Source organism: Eupeodes corollae, chromosome 1 (genome assembly GCF_945859685.1).
Source record: "Eupeodes corollae chromosome 1, idEupCoro1.1, whole genome shotgun sequence".
NCBI lineage: Eukaryota > Metazoa > Arthropoda > Insecta > Diptera > Syrphidae > Eupeodes > Eupeodes corollae.
The window spans coordinates 231332390-231355342 of NC_079147.1; the positions used below are offsets into that span (position 1 = coordinate 231332390).

The 22953-nt window shown below is 33.5% G+C and overlaps 1 protein-coding gene across 1 annotated transcript in view; it reads right to left on the reverse strand.

Moving 5' to 3' along the window:
* LOC129942427 (transient-receptor-potential-like protein) overlaps positions 1-2235 on the reverse strand; it is a 48634-nt gene extending 46399 nt beyond the window's left edge. The window contains exon 1 of the mRNA XM_056051350.1: positions 1877-2235. The gene's annotated coding sequence lies outside the window, so the exon portion shown is untranslated. The remainder of the gene's footprint in view (positions 1-1876) is intronic.
* Between the last annotated feature and the right edge of the window lie 20718 nt (positions 2236-22953).

The window sequence follows — 22953 nt, forward strand, 5'->3', positions numbered from 1 at the left end:
TAGCTTCACGGGCTTAAGTTTTTCACTGGATTGATTATGAATAATTTGGTTATTCTAGAAGAGATATGTCCTCGAAAAAAATTCGAACAAAATTTCGGAATATTGGAATGTCAAAGCTGCTATTACTTGTCTGTTTTTATTATGTGAAAGAATACAGTTTCTTTAGTCGGATCTTTACCTATGTCTATATTTGAGTGAAATTAGAAGTGTTACTATCTAAGCCAGGGGTTTTAAATAAATCCACTTTTCAGAATGATGTTTCTCAGCTTATAACAATTAATAGAGAATGTTAAAGAGAGCTCATTTCCATCTTGAAATCTTTGTTAAGAAATCCAACTTTTCCAAAGTTTTACCGAGATGTTTGTGAATTTCAAAACTTTGATTAAAGTGCTTTCTACTTAAAATTTTGTTTAAAACAATAATTTTGAAACATGTAGAAAGATTTTAATAATTCAACCGTCATTCTAGATTTACCCAAAAGAATACAATTTTATAAGATCCTTTAAAACGTATTTAAGTATTGTGTACTCTTAATATGACTTGATCAAATTTAACTTCAATCTCAATCTTTATCGACGCTAATTCAAAATGAGGTTAAGAGGTATTGGTATTAATGTTTCCATGAAGAACCCTTTCGCATGCTTACATGAGAATCGAGCATTTAAATGTTTTTTTATTTGTTTTATTTCGGCGATTTCCCAAGCCTACTTAAATTAACCTCAGATAAAAAAAGACAATAATCCGTTATTCTACCCATATCGAATAAAATTAAAAGAAAACCACCCATGGTCCTATTACGTGCGCCATTTAACAGTTCAATCAAATTTAAATGGCACTTTGTATAAACACGGGGGGTGTTAATAAATAAGATAATAAAAAAAAAGTTTGTCCAACAAATTAAACTCCACTTTGTCAAATAATAATAAAACGTTTGTCGACAATATAATTTATTGTTATGTTTGTGTGAAAGTAAAAACAACAATAATAAAAATGAAACCATGTCATTTGTGTCAATTTTAAAAAGACACCTCCACCAACCGGCCGCCCGCCCTAACCAACCCCTATCAAACCCCTATACATTGATAACATTATTAATAATGTCCTTGTTGCGCCCCTGTTTATTAATCCATTTGCTTCAATTTAATTTTCATCGAGAGTAGGTATGAGTATGTGTTACATATTACATGCCAACATTTACACTGCAACTGTTCCACTCTCACGACGACGCGACGCGACCAACAACTGACGACAACGACAACGACGACGACCGACGACAGGGATGTACGTATATGCACAAGGACATAGTACCTACATACGTTGGTTATTGATATAAAAAAATATACAGCTCGGTTAGAATAACAGGATATTCCCCAAAGGAGTGGGGAGGGATTTACATAAACTTTTCTCTATCATGAGCAAACTAGCAGCATCGAAACGAAAGGATATGAGTTTTTATTTTACTCTTTTACATTTTTTCCGTTTTCGTTTTATTTACTTTTCATATTTTGTTTCTTTATTTTTCTTTTTGCAAGGACGACGATTACGAACGACCGACGACGAACGACGAACGGCGACAACGACGCACGTAGATGACATTTACGCGGAGAAGGACAATGGCTTGTTACACTCTTCATGGGACTTTTATTAACTTTATTTGTTGCACTTTAAATGTATATAAATATTTTTCGTTTTTTCATAATTTCTTCCACTGCGCTAAATCAACAAGGATCAAGGACTATTGTGACAAAATTCATATTTCATCACAGGACACGCAAAAAAGGATTTTGTTTACAATAAACCGTTTTTTTTTCTTCTTTTAAATCTTTTTCTTTTTGTTATTTTCGTTGCACCCAGTTAAAAATATGATTGAACTCACTTTTTGTAAGGACCAAAGACCAAAAACGGCAACAATAAAATAACAGCAAAATAAATTTATTATTTAGATGGAACCCGGTTGTTTCCTGTTCCTGCGACAATAGACGTGTAACGAGTATAATTTCATTCTATATTCTATAACCGCTAGAATGTCCTTTTTTTCGGGACAAAAAGACGCAAAGACACTATGCGAGAAGAGACCACCTTCAAGTTCCCGTTAAACAACATACAACATACAACAACTCAAATTCGCGTTAAGGATAATCGCTGTCAACTGGTGGCGATGGCGTCTAATCACCAGTGGGTAGTTGGAAGTTTTTTGTATCCGGTGGATACTTGCGCCTCACGCTTGGCTCGAGTATGCCGTTTGTAGAGTCTCTGGAGGGCTGTCGCGCTCTGTTTTATACCTGACGTAATACCTCTTGTGGTTCGGAAATATAATTTAATTAGCAGAAACTAATGGTGTATCGGTTCAGTTCGGAGTTTCGTTCGTTTCGCACCGCACCGCGCCGCGCCACCACCGCTCGGCGGTGGATATAGATTCTTAAGTATCTGTTCTTTTATTTTATTATTATTATTTAGTCTTGTCTGACAAGTAGGTATAGTAATGGTAGAGAGGACAAGTGGGGGTTATATTGGAATATATCTCCTTGTTCATAGACGCAGTATTACAATGGGATTAGGGGATGTTTTGCTATTTGCCTATTATTATTATATTTGTTTTTCTGGGGAATAATACATGTCTTGATGGGTAATGGGTAGTCGTGTGTCGTATAAGTGGGTGGGTCTGGGTGGCCCATACTGAAATTATTGTTTAGAGACCGCACAAAACGACAAAGGAAATTTATTTGCAATTCGATACCCAGTTGGTGGGCAATGTGTTACTCAAATGTACATACGTGGTATGTTGTACTTTTCATAAGTGTATACCTTTACATATATAACGTACATTGTACATTACATGCGTGAAAGTAATAAATGGTTGTTGTTTGTTTTAATTATTTTAACACCGAAGGCATGAAAATTCATTTAAAAAAGGCATTCATTGATTTGAAATGTGACTTTTAATTTTCGGGTGGTTTGTCTCCCATTCCCGTTTTGTTGACTCAATTATGTATTTGTACCTTAATTTAATCAGATTTGCCTTCCTAATTGTTCTGCGGTTTCTAAGATGAATCAGTCATCTAAAAATGAAATATGTCAATAATCTTTAATCAGAGTTTATAGAATACAGTGCCGTTCGAAAAATTTTGGCGAAACTTATTTTTTCGATTTTTTTTAAATGTGTTGAAATAACAACATATTTTTAATGAGGTTTTGTTTTATTAATAGGTTCAAATTGTTCTATGATGCAATAAGAATTTTGAGATTTTTCTTAAATGGTCGAGGGATTGATTTTTCAGAATTGAAGAAAAAAGAAGTTATTGTAATTGGTCGGATTTGTCAACTCGAAAATTTTACGAATAACAAATAATTTTAGCTTCAAAACAATTTTATGCAAATTAGAATTTTTTTTGGCATCTCGTGAAATTGGCAGTTTTTTTATAAAAAATAAAAGCCCTAAAAAAACATTATTCAAGGTTGGTAAAAATTGATTTTTGACTCAAATATCTTTCTAAAACTTTGAGATTATGGCATTCACCTAACTTTAGCTTATAAGAAATATTGTTTTTAACATCCGGACAAATTTTAAGAAAAATCGAATTGACAGTTTTTTGACAAAAAAATAAAAACTAAAAAAAATTAATAAAAGTTGATAAAAATTGATTTTCGACTCAATATCTTTTCAAAACTTTGAGATATTGGTCTTAAACTACTTTTACCTTTTAAGAAATAGTGTTGTCAATATTCAGCAAAATTTTGAGAAAAATCGAAGAGACTTTTTTTTATAAATTTAAAAACCTAAACAAAACAATTAATAAAATTTGGTAAAAATTGATGTTTGGCTTCTATCTACTTTTATCTTTTAAAAAACATAGTTAACATATAGTAAAATTTTGAAAAAAAATGTAATTGAAAGTTTTTTTATAAAAAAATAAAAACCTAAGAAAAAAATAATACTAAAACTTTTTATGAAAATATTGTTGGTAATTTCAAAATTGTTAAGAATAATTCAACTGACAACTTTTTTAACAAAACACGAAAACCTACAAACTTTTAAGCAAGACAACTCCACACACGGAGTGGGAAGTTATGTGTGTGTCGCATCCCAGTCTCTTTTTAATGTATCAACAGTCAACTCCCAACTATAATAGGCATAAGCTAGAATATGCGCGCATAAGTAAACGTGCGAATACAAAGAATCTCAATACGAGTGAACATAATGGAGTCTAGCTCCGTTTCGTTCATTTTTTCTCAGTTTCGTTAACTTAAGCACACTTAAGCAAGAGCGATCCCAGTCGCTCGCCGCATAAGTAAAATCTGACATTTACATACGTGAGCAAAATTGCATTATGGCTATGCAGTAATTTCGCAAATGAATTATCGTTGGGTTTTTGACATAAGCTTATGTTTGCTTATGCCTATTATAGTTGGGCCATCAGTTGGGTGCTGGGCGCTTCTTCGCAACCTAAAGTTTCTTTATAAACTAAATATTCTAAATTGGTTTGAGATCTGGACTGAAGGGAGGCCAACTCAGTACATCGATATTATTCTCTTCGAAATACTTTTCAACCTTAGAAATACAAATATTATTTTTAGTCATAAAAGTTTTAGCTTTTTTAAAAGCTCAATATTAGTCAGTCATGGTAAATATAAAAACAAGTGCGTACTTACAATTTTGGCTGTATGACAAGAAAAATGAAACTACCAGTGTCCCCAAAAAGCTCTAGCACTGTGGGCTCCAATTCGTTTTCTAGGACTCGAAGGTAAGCTTTTGCACTGACGTTGGATTCTAGAAAGCTTATTCTACCTTTTTCATCTCCGGAAAAGCATCCCCACACCATCACACTGAAAAATGCAATCAGAGCTTAGTCTGTCTTTCGGTTCTTTTTGCGCATGCATTATTATTTCTCCAACATGGCGCTTAAATTTTGATTCGTCCTTAAAGATGACATTGTTCCACATGCTTTGAGTCCAATTTAGGTGATCCTGGGACCAGAGCAATCGTTTTTCTTTGACTCTCTTTTTTGGAAAATCCGGCTTTAGTACCAGCTAGAGTGCTCTAAGTCCAGCCTTAACAAAGCTTTTTCTCACTGAGATTGACGAAATTTCTTTGCCTGTAGCTCAATACAGATCTATTTTAAGGTCCACCGAAGTCCTGAACCGATGCCGACGACTGCACAACACCAAAAAACGATTTTCCACTAGGGTCGTCTTTATTAGCCTCCCTGACCGTTTTTCCTGCTAGTAGTCCCGGTCTCACAATATTTTTTTTCAAATTCCAAACCACAGTTTATTGAGCAATATTCAGTCTCTTAGAAGTTTCACGTGTTGTCAAATTGAGACATGACAGACGCAAAATATTGGCTTTATGATTCGAACTGATTTTTCCCATTTTGTTTTTCCACAAAACTACTTTGGTTGGTATTGGGTTACTATCACAAGCCAAATGCAGCTCTTATTGATCAACTTTTGTTCAGTGTTTGAATGACATGTTACTACCTAGTGCAAAAAAACCCGTAGAGTTCCAAATTCCAGGAACTGATCTCGAAAAGGGCAATAAAATGTTTGACTAAATTTTTTCGAACAGCACTGTATTATTTCACAAACTTGTGTCTATTTTATTGAACAAAACCACAACTATGATATTTGGGTTGATAATTAGAATTCACACTTGTTATGATGAGAAACATGGAATCTGTGACATAGCGGTATAAAATTCCATTTGAATAAACCGAATAAATATTTTAATATCTCCCTAATGCATATGGTTTTTATAAAGAGTGTTTTTTAGTCTTGTGGTTTTCAGAAGAGATTTTATTTGTTATATTTTTGTTTTGTTTTTGATTAATCTTATCATGTCCAGATAATTTCGACTATGGTTGTTTTTCTAATATTTAAAGTTCACAGGACCAAGTGAACTATTTAAAGTTCACAGAACCAAGTTAACTTTAAATTTTGAGATTCCGAACATTTTATTGTTTGGTTTACTAAAATAGTAACGGTATGACAGTTTCTAAATTAAGAGCAAACTGTCTTAAATGAAGTGTAAACTAGAAGATTTTCAAATTCCATTCTTATATTGTGAGATAACTCAAGGGGTTATAATAATTAAGCACAGTGCGAGTTATTATACAAGAGGGATAGGATTGGCAAGGAGATATCGATGCACATTGATTTTGAATGTCTGCACCTAGTATTGTGTGCGAAATAGTGAGTAAAGCGTTCCACATCCGTGTAGTGCGAGTGCGGCTACTTCACAATACGTCCGAAATCGCTCTCAAAGGCCAACTGATAGGCATCCAAGAAGTACGGGTATTACATTGAAATGTTTGAGGGGAAGAATGCTACTGGCTATTTCACTAGAGCATTGTTCGCGAAAATATCGATAAAATAATAAAAGACAAGAAACCTTGCAACCGACCGACATTGCTCAAAAGATTCAATAGTTTAAGTTTTACAACACTTACCTTTCATTTTTAAATCTCTCTTTTGAAATCTGTCCAATAGACTCAAGTGTGATATTGGAACACGGGCCAAGATATTTGATTTCTACTGAAGTTTTGGACTTAGGCTTTATAAATTATAGCCCAATCAGAATGGGTAAAAAACTTTTTGCATCGGTTTAGAAAACTTAAAAAAACACTTAGCAGCGTTTTTGGAGACTACAAATATGTGCTCACTCTACAAGAGATAGTTTGTGATGAAATGAAAGCTGTTCAGTCTCCTAAATAAGAGGTTTGTCCTTTTGAGACAGGAGACAGTATTGATCTTTTAAACAAAGCATTCATTTCTACATAGTTTTTGATTCCCCATTGAACAATGCTGCCAAGATCAGAATTTAATGAGCTTATTACACTTATGACGTAGTACCCATGGCATGACGGTTAGTGTGTTGGACTGTCATGCCCTGGCAAAAATACTCGCACATAGGAACGGTTGAGAGTTGTAAGTCACTAGGCCTTAGTTCTCTACGGACGGTTGCGCCACCCAATTTATTTTATTTATTACACGATGCCGTTGGTAGTCCTCATCCGAAGAATGAGAATCTAAAAACGAATAGGAAAAGTTGAGGGTAATTTCATCAGCGAAACAATTCAGTGGGTTTGAAGTTTTAGACAAAAGATCGCTAATATAAAAATAAGGAAGTGTAGCAGCAACCAAACGGGGCCCTGGACTACATCAGCGTCTATTTTGTTTATATTAAGTTGAACAAACGATCCGAAGGGTAATTTCTAAGAAGAGATTTCTCAATACCAAAAGCTCGCATTTTCGATGATAGATTTTAATACTAAACTACATCAAATTGATCAGCGTTTTCTTGACCTTGGAAAGAAAGGACGTAACTGCAATTGGACGATAGTAAAATGGGGAGGAAGGATTTGCCTTTTTAAGGGACGGGCTGGACAAATGCTGTTTTTCATCCACTCGGAAAGAGACCTGTAGAGCAAGACTGATGGAAAATCTTAAGCAGTAATTTTGCTTCCGAAGAAGAAGATGAACATATCTTCAAAAAAATAGCATGGATACTATCCGGGCCAGCAGATTTGTGAATGTCGAGGTCTTTAAGTACTCTAGCAAGAGGAACTGAATGAGTACAAAAGATGCTCGTGTCACTCATTGACAGCTCCAAATTAACAGCAAACAGTGCTGCAAACAAATTGGATTTATAAATCGTGCTTATAAAAGGAGTGTCATTAGACACGGAACCCACGATTGCGTAGTGTTACACAACACATTTTTTTCCAATGATATGTTTGAAGAGAAAAGCATGTCAATAGTCTTCCACGACTTCGGTTGCAGCACCCATAGTTTTCATAATATTTAATGGCCAATTGTTATATTTTCGCAGACGTATATTTCTGATAACTTCACGAATTACATATCTAAGGCCTCGAATCAATCGTGAAGAATTGAATTAACCATATCTTTTACGTGGCCTCAAAGAAAAACTCATGAAGGTAGTTAAATCATAAAATATCACAAACTCAAAAGCTTTAATAATTCCACCAGTTTACACTTCCCGGCCGAGAAAGATTCATAACTGCAGAATCTTCACCTTTCTTGCTTAGTGAATTCTAACAATTTTGATGTGATAACTTTTCATCCCGTCTGTCGTCTTTGCTTAAAAGTTTGTAATTGAATTATTCTTAAAAATTTTAAAATTACCACAATATTTTGCATGAAATAGTTTGATATCAAAATCTATTTTTTGTTATAAACGATATTTTTAGTCGAAAACCAATGTTTACTAATTTTGGTAGCATTTCTTAAAAGTTTTTATTTCTAATATAAATACAAATTTGATGAATGAAATTAATTTGAAGTCAATGTTTTCTATTATTCACGAGATATCGAAACCAGAACATAGATGTTTACCAAATTTAAAAACAATTTTTTGTAGATATTATTTTTTATGAAAAAACGGTCAGTTGGATTCTTGTAAAAATTTACTGAATGTATTTTGTATTGTAAAGAAATATTAGTTATTTCTTATCCAAAGTGACAAGAAGCCTTTTACAGAAAGCATTAAATAAAGTTGTGCAGAAAATAAATAAATCATAGAGTAATAAAGTTCAGCTTTCAGTTGAATGAAAAAACATTATCAACTGTCATTTTGATAGAAGTAAGCTTGACTTGATAGTTAGGGAGATTTTTCGTGACTAACTTTCCAGCCAAATTTTCATTAAAGTTGCCTTAATTGGAAGGTAATTTGTTGGCAGCTGGCCAATCAGATACTAGAAACTTGCCCAACTTTCAAGTCCCTTATGTCGTCTGAACCTCCCCAATGACTAAGTTTTTACTTGTCAAATGTCAAAAGATAACAGCTGACCAAATTAAGGACTATTAAAAATAAAGCATCTTATTAGAAAAAAGTAGGTTTATATTATTATATTAAGTACTTGTTTTCGAAAGTGACAGCAAAAATCCATCAACAAATCATTTTCTTTTGCTGACATTCAAAACCCTTTATTTCCGTTTATTTTCAAAAACAAGACCGGACGTATTTATGTATTAACGAAAACCTGGTGGAAAGCTTCCATTAAAAACTACAATGATTTCTTCACCGAAGGGAAAAACGCATCTATCCAATGGTATACGTGATTTAATTAACGATACGATTTACCTCGAAGCAAGACTAAACATCAGAAGAGAATGACAGATTTTCGTTCTGTTTTTGCATCAGGATTGCAGATTGAATCCTTAAATGTCAAAAAAAAAAAACTCAGGAATATACAAAAACAACTAAAGATATAAAATGAGGATTTTATCTTTGAACCATCCAAAGTTTATAAGTGAGGTGGTTGCAAAGATGCTATAGTTGAGTAATGGAGCAAGGAGATTTTCTAAAAATGCATTTATAAAGAAAACAGTACAAATCTGGTATGGGTTAGTGCTGTTTTGGAAAGTATTATCATTCAAAAATGAAAATTAAGTTATGTACAATTGTTGAATGCAGAATTTTAGGCTCAAACAGCTCTCTCAATAAAAATGATTATTTTATTTTTTTTTTCTGCAGTTTTACTAAACTTTAAAATATGAGTAAAAACAAATATTTCCTAGAATAGTTCTAAAAAGTTGCAATTACCAAAAACCAGGTAGCTTGAAAGGATTGCAAAGGTTATTTCTCGTTAACAAATTAATGAACCTATTAAATTTGTATCGGCTTAGACTCCATTTGGCCAGTTTCAACAATTGACATGTTTTTCTTCAAAGTAATTTTAGGGGTGGCACCTAGACCCCAAGGTCCATTACGATACCACTAATGAGGTTACTCATGGGAGAGTAATGAACTTAAACAAACCATTTTGTACTTTTAATAAAGTTAGTGAGACATTTTGTGTCAATCGTTGCCAGTTCACTGGTATTACCGAAGAAGGGATTACCGAGAAAGTTATTCCTTCTAAAGCCTAGTACATACTTGTGAACCATCTCGTGAACCCATACAAATTTCAGTTTTTGGTTCACCCGTGAACTTGCTCGTGAAGGTGAGTGGAGAACAAAGTGGATAGTTTTCGTTCACGGGCAATTCACGTGCAAAATGTACGGGAACTGTTGGTGAAGCTTTGACATTTGGTTTGTTCATGTTCACAACGTGTACTCACAAGTGTGTACCAGTGAGCAATGTCAAAAGTTCACTTTCTCCACTGGCGAACGTTCACTTCACGAGGAAGTATGTACTAGGCTTAATGGAGAGTGCTGGACATGTACATAGAAGGTGTTGGACTGTTTGAAGTCATTTGTGTAGACCCCTAGCCTCAGAGCATGTCTTCCTATGAGGCAGTGTCCTGTTATTACTCCAATTGTAGAGCTTATACTTTGTCTGCTCAGGGATACCAAGCCTTTTGACCGTTTTAAGTCTACGCTTGGTCATACTTGCTTGGTTGCTAGGCAGGTGGTACTCTATGACCATCCAGCATTTGTTGATTCTAGAGATATTGTTTGAGAAGATATTTGCATGTAGCAAGTGGTGTTCCTATGTTATGTTTTTGTCTAACATTAGGCAGAAGTGTTCCGAGAAGTTTCGTATATCCTTGCAAGATAAAGGATAGTGCCATTACTTCTGCCTGGAATGCACTACATAAATTGAGAAGTCTGTAGATAGACTGAGATTCAGTTGTTCCGAATAGATACCACTTCCAACTCCGTAATCGGGCTTTGAACCGGGTCTGTGTAGAAGTGTACCGCATTGTCTTCCAGGGGCCTCTCTTCTTCCCAGGAGGATCTTGAAGGGATGGGCACATGGAAGCTTTTACCGAATACCATTTTTGGGGTCTAGTCTAAGCGATCTGGAAAAGATCTGAAATTGTCTAGAATAGTAGTATGTCCAGTATTGTTACTGGTCCATTGAGAGGTGGCTCTAAGCCTCACACATGAGTTGGCTGCCACCATTTAGAAGAAGATGTCAAGAGGTGTTAGGTTTAAAAGCACTTCCAGTGCTGCTATTGGTGTTGAGCGAAGTGCTCCTGTGATGCACATAGCTGCTGACCGCTGGACTTTGATGAGCTTATTTAGATTTACCATCTGGTCCAGTGCGGTCCACCATACGACAGCTCCAGTGGGTTATTTTTGGTGAGAAGCCCCATTTGGATCCTATGGCCTTTTTAAAAGTAAAAAGCGCTACAGTAGCCTTTTTTACTCTCTCATCAATATTTGCCTTCCAATTTAGTTTTTTGTCTAAAATGAGGCCTAAATATTTAGCTTGGTCGGAAAAGCTTAATGGTATTCCTTTAATCTTTGGTGAGCTAATCTGAGGAATTGTATATCTTCTCGAAAAGAGTATTACTTCTGTTTTATGTGGATTGACGTCCAAGCCACATTGCTTAGTCCATTTTGTTAACCTATTCTTAAATAGCATTTGCCTTAGCATTTTGTAGGAGTTCCGAGAGAACTTGGGGGTGCTTCCCAGATACGGATATTGCAACGTCAGCATAGGCAATCACCTTGAAACCCTCTGCTTCCAATGATGTAAGTAGGTCGTTTACTAGCATGTTCCATAAAAGAGGCGAAAGGACTCCACCTTGGGGAGTGCCTCGATTCACCGATCTGGTGGTAGTAAAACTTCTCATGTTAGAAGTTTTTGTCCTGCTTTTGAACATGAGACTTATAAGATCTATGAGTCTAAATCAAATGGGGTGGAGCAACAGTCCGTTGTAAACCAGGGCCTAGTGACTTACAACTCTCAACCATTCCTGTACTGTTGTCAGGAATGGAAGGGACCTACAATTTTAGGCCGAATCCGAACGGCTAGTTTGAGAAAGCACTTTTTCATGACAAGAATTACTCCTGAAGGATTTGTCAATTCCTCGCAAGAGGCAGTACCCGCTAAAATTTATTAAATTAAGGTGGCACAGGCAGAGATTGAACCCCAGACCCCTTGCATGACAGTCCTACGCACTAACTATCATGCCACGGGTACTACTAAGATCTATGAGTGATTTCTCTAATTTCAGCTTATCCATTGCTGTTGTGATCGCCTGGTAACTGACGTTGTTGAAAGCTCCTTCAATATCTAGGAACGCTACTAAGTTATATTCTTTGTATTCGAGGGAATGTTCAATAATACGTACCAGCGGATGAAGTGCTGATTCTACTGATTTTCCCTTAGAGTTAGCATGTTGAGCTGTGGAAATGAGACTGCTGGATAGTCAATAAGAACAATTTTCAATCTTCAATTTTGGGTAGTCAATATGTCAACAAAAGTAGTCAAAAGAAGAACTCCTGTAGTCAATATCACAATTTGGTTGTCAAACTACCGAAGTTGTCGTATTCACTACCGCAGTTGTAGTATTGACTACCACATTAGTCAATATGACAGCAGTAGTTTAAATTTCCTTCAATCAAAGTTGTCATATTGACTGTAGTTGTCACATTGACTACCAAATTGGAAACAAATTTCGGATCCCAAAATTGACAACCAAATATTGTTGTATTGACTATCAGGATTATCGGCTGAAAATGAACTACCAAGTAGTTAACTTGACTACCAAAATAGTCAAACAAGTATAATAAATTTATAAAGAAAAGAGTTACTGGTATTTTACTGTTTATGTTTCATGTTATGGCCACCAGAGCTCGTCTTATGATGAGTTATGATTCCCTGACTCCCATAATAGGAGAACAACAAAACAGAACAAATGAGATTTTAGATTTCATCTTGAATTTTATCCTCTGATGAAAGAAAAACAATCCCTGTGTCCCAGCTCCAGTTCTCTCAAAGCTGATGGGCCTGCCTGCATCTGTCGTGACTCCATGATATAGCAAAAACGAATATCCAAGATGAATTCTCTTTTTTCGTACAATTAAGTGCTTGAAAGGATGACTAACGTTCAGTTTATAAAGCAGACAAAAATACAAGCATAGATAAAAGTGGCATTTATCAAAAATGTGCTAAAGGCAGTCTCATGTTCATTTGTAAGTACATCGCATACACACGGTGTCCTTTCCCCGTATAAATAATAGTCAAATCAGTTAAAACCGCATTTACAAGCATTATCCTTATTTTGCCATAACCGCTTGCTTCATAAACAATCAATCAACCAATGGATGCAAATAACGCGCATTGTATAACATTTTAAATAGGAACTATTTGTTTGCATCAAAAATGACTAATGCGACGTTATTTGTTTCCGCTTTCCGGCCAACTTACAGGCATTTGAGCGCTATGCTATAAGTAATGCGGTGATGGTGGTGGTGTTCGAGACTGATATACACAAGGCACTTTGCAAACGCATTTTATTGTTTCTTTGACAAATGTTAAAAGTGTGATAATAGGCAGAAGTAATTTAGGGGTGTGATAGTTTGCTGGCTTCAGATATTATATAGTATTTTATTTTCACTGTGTAAAAACGAGGAAGTCTTGAATCGAAGGGCCTTTCCACCCACCCACACATCATGCTCAATGTGGAATAACATAAAGGGTTGTTCGATGGTGGTTAGACTTGTGAATGAGGTTAGAAGAAATTTGGGATTGTTTGTGGAAATCGAAAGTAGAAATAAAAAACTAGTTTAACAGAAGATAATCCCGGAATTTATGAGGAGCTTTTGAAAGATCTCAAAGTGGAGGCATGGATTTTACTATATGAACATAGTTAGCATATCGATTTAGTGGTAAGATGAAAGGTTTCATTGTAGGCTAAATTGCTGAAGAGATTATACTGTTGAACATGAAATGACTCAGCGAGAATAGACATTGATACGTATTACAGATTAATCAAATTGTTAAAATAGGCTTGTAAACTTTTTGAATGCATTAAGAAAGAGTATCTTTACTTTTTAACAGAAACAGTGAAGAACCTTGAGCTATTTCGATCTTAATCTGTGAAAATTTTGCAGAACCTTAAACGTTACAAGTAAATTCTATTTTTGTGAGAACTAGATTAGATTTGTCAAATAAAAAATTTGACATTTCTCGACGTTTTCAATATCACTTAAATCAGAGATTTTTATTTCAAGAACCAGAAGAGATATCGACTTAAAAAAAAATATGTTATACAGATAAATTTCAACTTTTATTTTAATTGAAATTAAAAATATATGTACATATATGCATACAAATCTTCCAATTTAAGACAATGTCAGCACTTGAGATTCTATACTGCTAAGGATTATTGTGTTTTTGAACGCAACCATGAAACCGCATGAAAATTTCAAAATTAAGGTATTTGATTGGTCTGATTATTAAATGGGAGAATGTATTTGGGTTTTGCATCATTTTACGCAAACTTTCTCCCTTTAAGTCCTCAGTAGCTTGCAGACAAACAGAAATGTCAGTCTGAGATGATCATTTTGGTAGATGGAATATTTTTATTAAAACGAATGAAATCAGCTTAACATACCTTTCCATTGAATGTCCACAGCTGAAGAACTGGAAACTGAAAAGCTTTAAAAGTGAAAAGTGAACGCATTTTTCGATATAATAGAGCTTGATGTCAAACTCTATCAATAGCATTTGAAATATTAAGCTCAAAAATAATATTGTACGCATGCATTCAACAAAATTTAGAGAAGAACTAACTTTAACGCAATAAAATATGATGGTCAAGTTTAAAGAATTAAAAAACATCAGAAATAACATATGTATATGTATATTTAAATTAATATAATTAAATTATTAAGAAAAAATCACAAATAATTTATACATATTCAATTAGATTTCATGTTTTCCATTTTGAATATTAAAGTTAAATGAAATAAAAACTAAGGATAAGGTGTTCGTTCGTACCTTATGGTTCGTACCGTACGTTCGCGACGTTTCTTTCATCGTCCATAGTAGAGATATCGACTTCAAATAAATTTTGTCATACAGAAAATAATGTAGAAAAATGCAGCCAGGGCTCGCAAAAAAATTGAGACGGTAGTTTTTTTACCATAGCAATTTGAAAAATAGGTGAAAATTTTGGCTAACCCTAATTATATCAGGAACCAATAACGCTAGAGACTTCAATTAAATTTCATATTATATAGTGTAGCGTGATTCCAAACAAAAACACACATAAAAAAATGTAATCTCCAAAACAATTTTGTGCAACGAAAATTAACGTTTTCAACATATTTTGAATTAAAAAAAATAAAACGAATTGACAGTTTTTTTTACAAACAAAATAAAAACCTAAAAAGAACTCAAATAGGTGAAGATTCCGATCATTCGGAATTCAATCTAAATGGATGTAACTTAGTGCCATTATTTTTCCCTCATCGTGAATTAGCCGTTTAGGGATATAAGAAATGATGTTGCATACCAACTTCAGGCCACAATATGGTTTGTGCTCTAACACAAACTCTAACTTCATGTGGTTAAAATTCACGGTAAATAAGCACATCATCCACACATGTTTTTTATATCAAAGTTCGAATTTGAACAGAAATTCAACTTTTAACGAATTTGATGCTCTGTCTGACTCCATTCAAAGAATTGTTGCCCATTATCCTCACACTGAAATCGTCATTGCGGGCGTTTTCAATGTACACAATTGTTCTTGGCTTCGTTATTCTGGCCAGTCTACACCGGAATTAAGGTATGTTGAGATCTTTGCTGAGTTAAATCAATTAACTCAGCTTGCCGATGAGCCAACTCGAATCCCTGACGTTGCAGGCCAATCCGCCAACCTTTGACCCTAATAAATACACAAAAGACCAAAAGACCATTGTATCGTATCTGCAAAATTCATGTGTCTAAAAAAAAACAGTTAAAGAAAAAACTCCTTGTTTGGCAATATGAGAAAGCCAACTGGGACGGTCTCAATTAATTCTTCAGGAACTTTAATTGGTCAATATGTTTCCTCGATAGTGACGTGGATTCCAGCGCAGATATGGTTACAAATTTAATTCTTTGTGGAAAATTTATTAAACCCAAAGATAACTCATGGTTTGATTCGAGCTGTAAAGAGGTTATTAGTATCAGATATGTAAGTTTCCGTTGTTAAAAAGCCAACCCGACTGAGGAAAACCGGAATAAGTTCAAAAAAGCTAGAAAGACATGTAATGGTCATATTCGTCGAACCAAATTTTTGCATGATCAAAAATTAAGGCAAAAAATACTACAATGCCCCAAAGGTAGTAAAAATGTCTGGCCATTTGTAAGAAACGTACGAAACACCACGTCATCCTCAGTTCCATCGCTCGTCCACAATGACACTCCCTATGTAAGCTCGATTGATAAAGCCAAGTTGCTTGCAGCACAGTTTGCTGTTGATTCGGCGCTACCGGAAAGTGTCATGAGTCCTCCTGTTCTTGAGAGCGATAATGATTCTGTGGGACGAATCTTCTTTCGCACTAGTGCAGTTGCAAGAGTACCAAAAGACCTTGACATACACAAATCCGTTGGCCGGATAGTATCTCCTTAATTGTTTTGAAGAGGTCTTCTTCATCGCTGGCAAAACCACTGCGTAAACTTTTCCATCTTTCCTACTCTACAGGTCTCCTTCCGAGTGGGTGCAAAATAGCATTTTCCAGCCTGTCCCTAAAAAAGGCGAACCCTCCTCTCCTTCTTACTAACGTCAAATGCTTGCGTTTGGTATTGATGAATCTCTTCTTCATTGGATTAAAAATTACAGTGTAGAATTTCATGCTTCGAAAACTCAATGTTGTCTCCTGTCGTTAAAGCGTAACACACCCCTGATGCCACTATCTACGAGTATGAGTCTGACTTGCATTCAAGAAACTAATCAACTTTCAGTACTTGGTATGTGTACCACAGATCACCTTTTATGGAACGGTCACATATTTGATATTGCCAAAAATGCTGCCAGGTGCTTAGGATTTCTCAGACGGTGCAAGAAATTGTTCACCCCTTCTGATCTGGCTGTAATTTACAAAGCCTTCATCCGTCCAAAGCTTGAATATAATTCGCATATCTGGGCAGGTGCCCCTAAAACAAGTTTAAATCTCTTGGATAGAATACAAAAAAGGGCTTTAAAAATGATAGGCGATAGAACTATAATCGAAACATTCACATCGCTAGAACACCGCCGCAATGTTTCATGTTTCATGCCTTTTGTTGTTCTATCGATATTTTTACAAACAATGATCTGTCGAACTAGGCAGTTGCATTCCACCCCTTAAACGATTCAGTCGTAATACTCACACTTCCAGGAATGCACATCAGTTTACCCTTGAGCTCAATTTCGGGCGTACTGTCAAGTATAGAGATTCTTTCTTAAATCGCACATCGAGAATGTGGATGTTCAGAACTTTAAGACCAATGTGCATCGGTATCTTCTTTTAAATCCTTCCCTATTTTCCTAATGCTCGCCCTGTGTTTAAATATAAGCATATAAAGGGTACTAATAACCCTTTGAGTGACTGTAAATAATAAAAAAAAAGCAATACTAAAAATTTAATTTCGACTCAAATAGCTTTTCAAAAACTAAAAATATTGCTTTCAAACTTATTATATCGCATAGAAAATATTGGTTTTGATATTCAACAATTTTTTCCATGAAAAAATAGTACGTAAATTTGGCAAAAATTCATGTTATCATATGCAAAACATTGTTGTTAATTTTTAAATTGCTTAGAATAATTTAACTGATAACTTTTTTAACAAAGCACGAAAACCTACAAACCTTTTAAGCAAAACAAATCGGCAGACAGGATAGGAAGTTATCAGTGTGGGTCGCATCCTAGGCTCTTTTGTTATTTAGTTTTATAATTAATTATAAAAAAAGCTAAGAAACATTGAAAACCAAAATGAAAGTAAGATTTTAATTTTCATATTAGGTTTTAGGTTTTATTCCAAAAGTTAATCGTACACAAAATATTGTAACAAATAACCATACAATAACTTGAACTATGTGTTAAAAAGTAAGAATAATTAAAACTCCAGCATTTCCTTACATTTGATCATTTCTGTAGAGCACGGTAAAATTATTTTTGAGTTTTTGGAATTTTAGATCTCGGTTGAATGGAACTGAGGTCTAAAGAAATTTTGCTATTTTTGTAACACAGATAGTTCTGTTTCAAAATCCTGACATTTTACAAACAAAATTTTAAAAATCTGTCAGTTTTCGTTGGATTTTATATTCTTACTTTTATTCTCTAAAATATTATGTGCTGCATGCATTTTAATTCATAGAAAATATTATTAAATTGTATTTTCAATAAATTAATTTAAAAGATTATTTTCGAGGTTAAAAATGAAACAATATTGATTTTAAAAAAAACTGGCGTTTTGTCTTCTATAAACATCAGATTTATTAACACTTTTATCTGGTCATTGATTATTTTAGATTGGATGTTATTTCCCGACATAATTTAAATATTTCTTATGTCTATTTGTGCATTCTCAATTGTCGTGATCATTATAAAAGCTTATAACACGTACAATATTCTCCCACCCTTTGATTTCAGAAAAACTGAATAAGTTTAATGGGTTTAAATGCTTATGTGAATTTTAAACTTTATGAAACTGTCAGCGTCCACAACATTTTACATAATGCATCTCATATTTATGACTTTTAGGCAAACCGTCCATGTTTATGTATTTTCGAAAAATATTTTGTTATTATACAAACAAATCCTTGTGGATTGTGGATTGTGGAAATTCAATTAAAAACCGGAATAAATGATCAAATGAATCCTTTCTAAGAATAAAAACTAAAGCTAAAGCTTAAAAACTTGAATCATAATTTAAGAATAAATCAAGTTTTAGAGTATATAACTAGAGGGTTGGCCGTTATTAAATTAACAAACACTACTTTAAATAAATCTCGAGACTTCATTCTGTTTTATATGTTGGCCAATACTCACGAACATGTCCAACGAGTCGCAAGAAGGAATCAGACGCACAAACGCCAAAAAATGAAAAACTCGAAAATTAATTTGATACTCGAATATACACTTCGAGTCACATGGATAGTGACAACCTTTTTTCCCTTATTATCCGACGTTATTTTTCAAACCCTTACATTTTTTATTAGTCTAGTAGCGTGTTTTAAATCAGATTAAAGGATAATCTGATTATTCGGGAGCTAAGTACGAGTATTAGTTTTATAGAATCAAGAATTACGGGTAGAGATAGAGGCCAAATTCGAGCTTACCGGGATCTCGACAACTATCCGTTTTATAAAATAAATAAATTAGTTGAAAACTAGGGTCTAGTGACTTCCATGATTTAAGAAAGGAAGAAATCTATCTTGAAAAACGACACAGGAAGACAAGGAGCCGGTGTGTTGGTATTGGGACCAATCACCTATTAGGGGAACGTGGAGCTGGATTTCAATAGCTTTAAAATGACAGCACGTTAACATCTATTCTGAAACGAACAGTTTTGTGAATTATTTGGTGGACAACGATGGACTTTCCAAGCAAATAATGCCTCAATACATACCCCACGGACAACAAAAGCCTAGATTCAAGGGACAAATGTGAAACTATTACCATGGCCTTCATATTCTCCTGACCTGAACATCATGGAAAACGTGTGGGGATGGCTTTCGTGAAAAGTCGGAGGACAACAATACAAAAAAAAACCAAGAGATTATTTAAGCCATAAAACGATCTTGGGCCCAAATTTTGCTCAATTATCAAACACGTTATTTGAAGTAATTCAGGAATCAAAAGGCAACTCACTTTACTATAAACAATATTTAAATCTATATTCAATAAAGTATTTGACCTTCGGAAAAACCGCCATTGCTTGTTTTTATCAACTTAATCAAACATATTGTTTTGAAATACAAACCTAATAAATACCCCATTCATTCCACATTTGGGTTTTTTCAAAAATATCTAATTGCTTCAAAAATAACGTCAAATAAAAAAAGAAACAAGTGAATTTCAACTTTACTACAGATGAATTTTCCAAAAAAACACTCCTATTTTTGTTTTTGTCCTAAATGAACAAAACTCTGATCGAAAGCCTTTTCACTGCCTTTAAATGTAGATATACAATAAATCGTGTGTGTCAACTTTCACCCAATTATTTGCTTTAACTTTTGCACACTTTTTCCATCACTTGTTTACTTCAGGAATTCATATTTTCTATGCTTGTCATCTATCAGTGTTAGCCTTGATGTCAAACACAATTCATCTTTTATTTCATAAACCCTCGTCAGTCTATAATGTCATCATCATAATCATCATCATCATCATCCGAACTGTCACAGGTTTTTGCTGGTGCGTCTTTGTTTATTTGTTTTTGATTTCGATTTCTTTGTCGTGCGGAAAAAAGGTATAATAATGTAGACACGCTTTTACACTTTCGCGCCATAGGGATTCTCGCCGTTTTAAATTGTTTCTCTTGGGATGATTGCATCCCAAACCCAATCCCAAGTCCAAGCAACCGACCTTGAACCTTGAACATCGCTATTTCCAATATACACAAATAATTTGGTATCTTTTCAAGAAAGGAATCCGAAACATTTTAATTAACAAAATTATTTTGTTGTGAACTAATTCAGTGAACCGATAATAAATTCCCTCTTCACCCGACTCGCCGCTTGCCGGAACAACGAAACGTCGTGCGTCGTCGTCGGCGGTGCCATCTACCGCGTTTCTTTTTGAATTTAATTTTATTTCGGGTCATATTCTGTTTTGAAACTTTAATTGGGATATTTATGGGTTTAAATTTTGTTTTTGTTTATTGGATCTCTGAGGAAAAGTAAAGATGGGAATGATTTGTTGACAGGGATGACATGTCAAGTTTTTATTAAGTAAAAATATTTTCTTTAAAAAAAAACAATACTTTCTTAAAAACAACAGGAAAAATGACAATAAAACCACCAAAATATTAAATTGTGTTTAAATAACAATAACGAAACATGTTTTAGAAGTTGACAGGTGGTGACAAAGCTCGGCACTGTGTGTGAATTTTCGTTACCAAATTAAATGATTTATCGCTGTAAGGCATAATAATTGTTGATGGGCAAAGAAAATTATTAAAAAACGTTGCTGTATAAATCAAATTTCGCAACTAAAATTATGTTTGTGGATTTTTTCGTACTTTGACATTGGTCGTAAATCAATTTATTGACAATGTGACCAATTTATTCTTCTTCTTTATTCATTTTTCTGTTTACTTTCAGTAAATATAACATTTTCAAATTTAAACTTAAAAATCATCAGTTCTGAAACTAAATTAAATTTACTACTAGAATTTTGCTGCGGTTTTTAAAAATATATTGTTGTTATTGATTGACAGGATTGCTAACTGACCAGGAAAATGTTTTTTTCAGAAATTGTATGCTTACTTTTCAATTGTTAAAAAAAAATTATGTAAGGGAATTGAAGAAAGTCAGAATGCGTTTAAAACATTTTATACAAAAATTAAGTGAAATGAATCCAATAAGAAAATTCTGTAACGCCAAACAAATGGTCAAAATGAGGAATACAAGTTAAATAATCGATGTTGAATAAACAAATTATATTTACTTTTTTCACACTAATTCTTAACGCTACGTACAACAGCCTTCAACTTTTTTTCTCAGAAAGTTTCAAAACTATAAGCTCATGTTTTTTTGTAAACTGTAGATACGACAATATTTTACTACGGCCATTTTGAAAAGCAATACAAATTCCGAAATGCAGTTCTCTTCGATTTTTTCCGCAATTTATTTATACATAACTAGCTGACCCGACCACATGGGCATCACCATCTTTTTTTTTAACATAGATGGAATTTGTAAAAAAATTGTCGATCTTCATGCCTGATTTTTTACTACCGTTGAAATTAATATTTACGAACAAAGAAGGAAACTTTAAGGCTGGTATAAAAATGTACTGGTTTTAAGATGTGAATGGGAAGGACTTTCAACACAAGTGATGAAAATTTTAGTACAGTTGATGTAAACAAAAAGCAGAATTAAATTTAAAATTAAATATTATTTTTATTAACTTCCCATAGGAAGTCAAATTGAAAATTTTGACATTTCTCGACGTTTCAAGGTCCCTAGAGTCGAAATAAAAGATTTTTAGAAAGATGTCTGTGCGAGCGTGTGTACGTACGTTCGTACGTCCGTACGTTCGCGACGTTTTTTTCGTAGTCCATAGCTCAAGAACCAGTAGAGATATCGAAGAGAAAAATGCAGAAAGGGCTCTCAAGATAATTGGTGTTTTTTTTATACCATAGCAGTTTAAAAAAAGGTGAAAATTTTGGTTAACCCTAAATATCTTACGAACCAAAAACGCTAGAGACTTGAATTAAATTTTATATAAAATATTGTAACGTGATATCAAAGAAGTAAATATATTTTTTGAAAAAAATCCATTTAACGGTTTTTCTTATAAATCAAAAAAAAATTGTCACCTCCAAAATTTTACGACTTAAATATGATTTCATCTCCAAAACAATTTTGTGCAACGAAGAATAATGTTTTTGACATCTGATAAAATTTTGAGAAAAATCGAATTGACAGATTTTTTTATAAAAAATAAAAATCTAAAAAAAACATTATTCAAAGTTGGTAAAAATTGAATATCAATTCAAATATCTTTTCAAAAACTTGAAATTTAGGCTTTAAACTTAGTTCATCTTATAAGAAATATTGTTTTCAACATTCTTAAAATTTTGAGAAAAATCGAAGTGACTGTTTTTTTACCAAAAATAAAAACCTAAAAAAAATGAATAAAAGTTGGTATAAATTAATTTTCGACTAATATATCTCTTCAAAACTTTGAGGTATTGGATTTACTTTAATTTTGTCTTTCAAAAAATATTGTTGTCAATATTCAGTAAGATTTTGAAAAAAATCGAATTGACAGTTTTTTTACAAAAAATAAAACAAAAATAAAAAAAAAAACAATACTAAAACTTGGTGAAAATTTACTTTCGACTCAAATAGTTTTTCAAAAATTAAAAATATTGGCTTCAAACTTATTTTATTTCACAGAAAATATTGTTTTCGATATTCAGTAACTTTTATTTAAAAATCCAACAGTCCTTTTTTTATAAAAAATAAAATCTACAAAAAATAGTACACAAATTTGGTAAAAATTGATACGAGTACATATAGACAAACTTTTAAGTGTGGGTCTCAT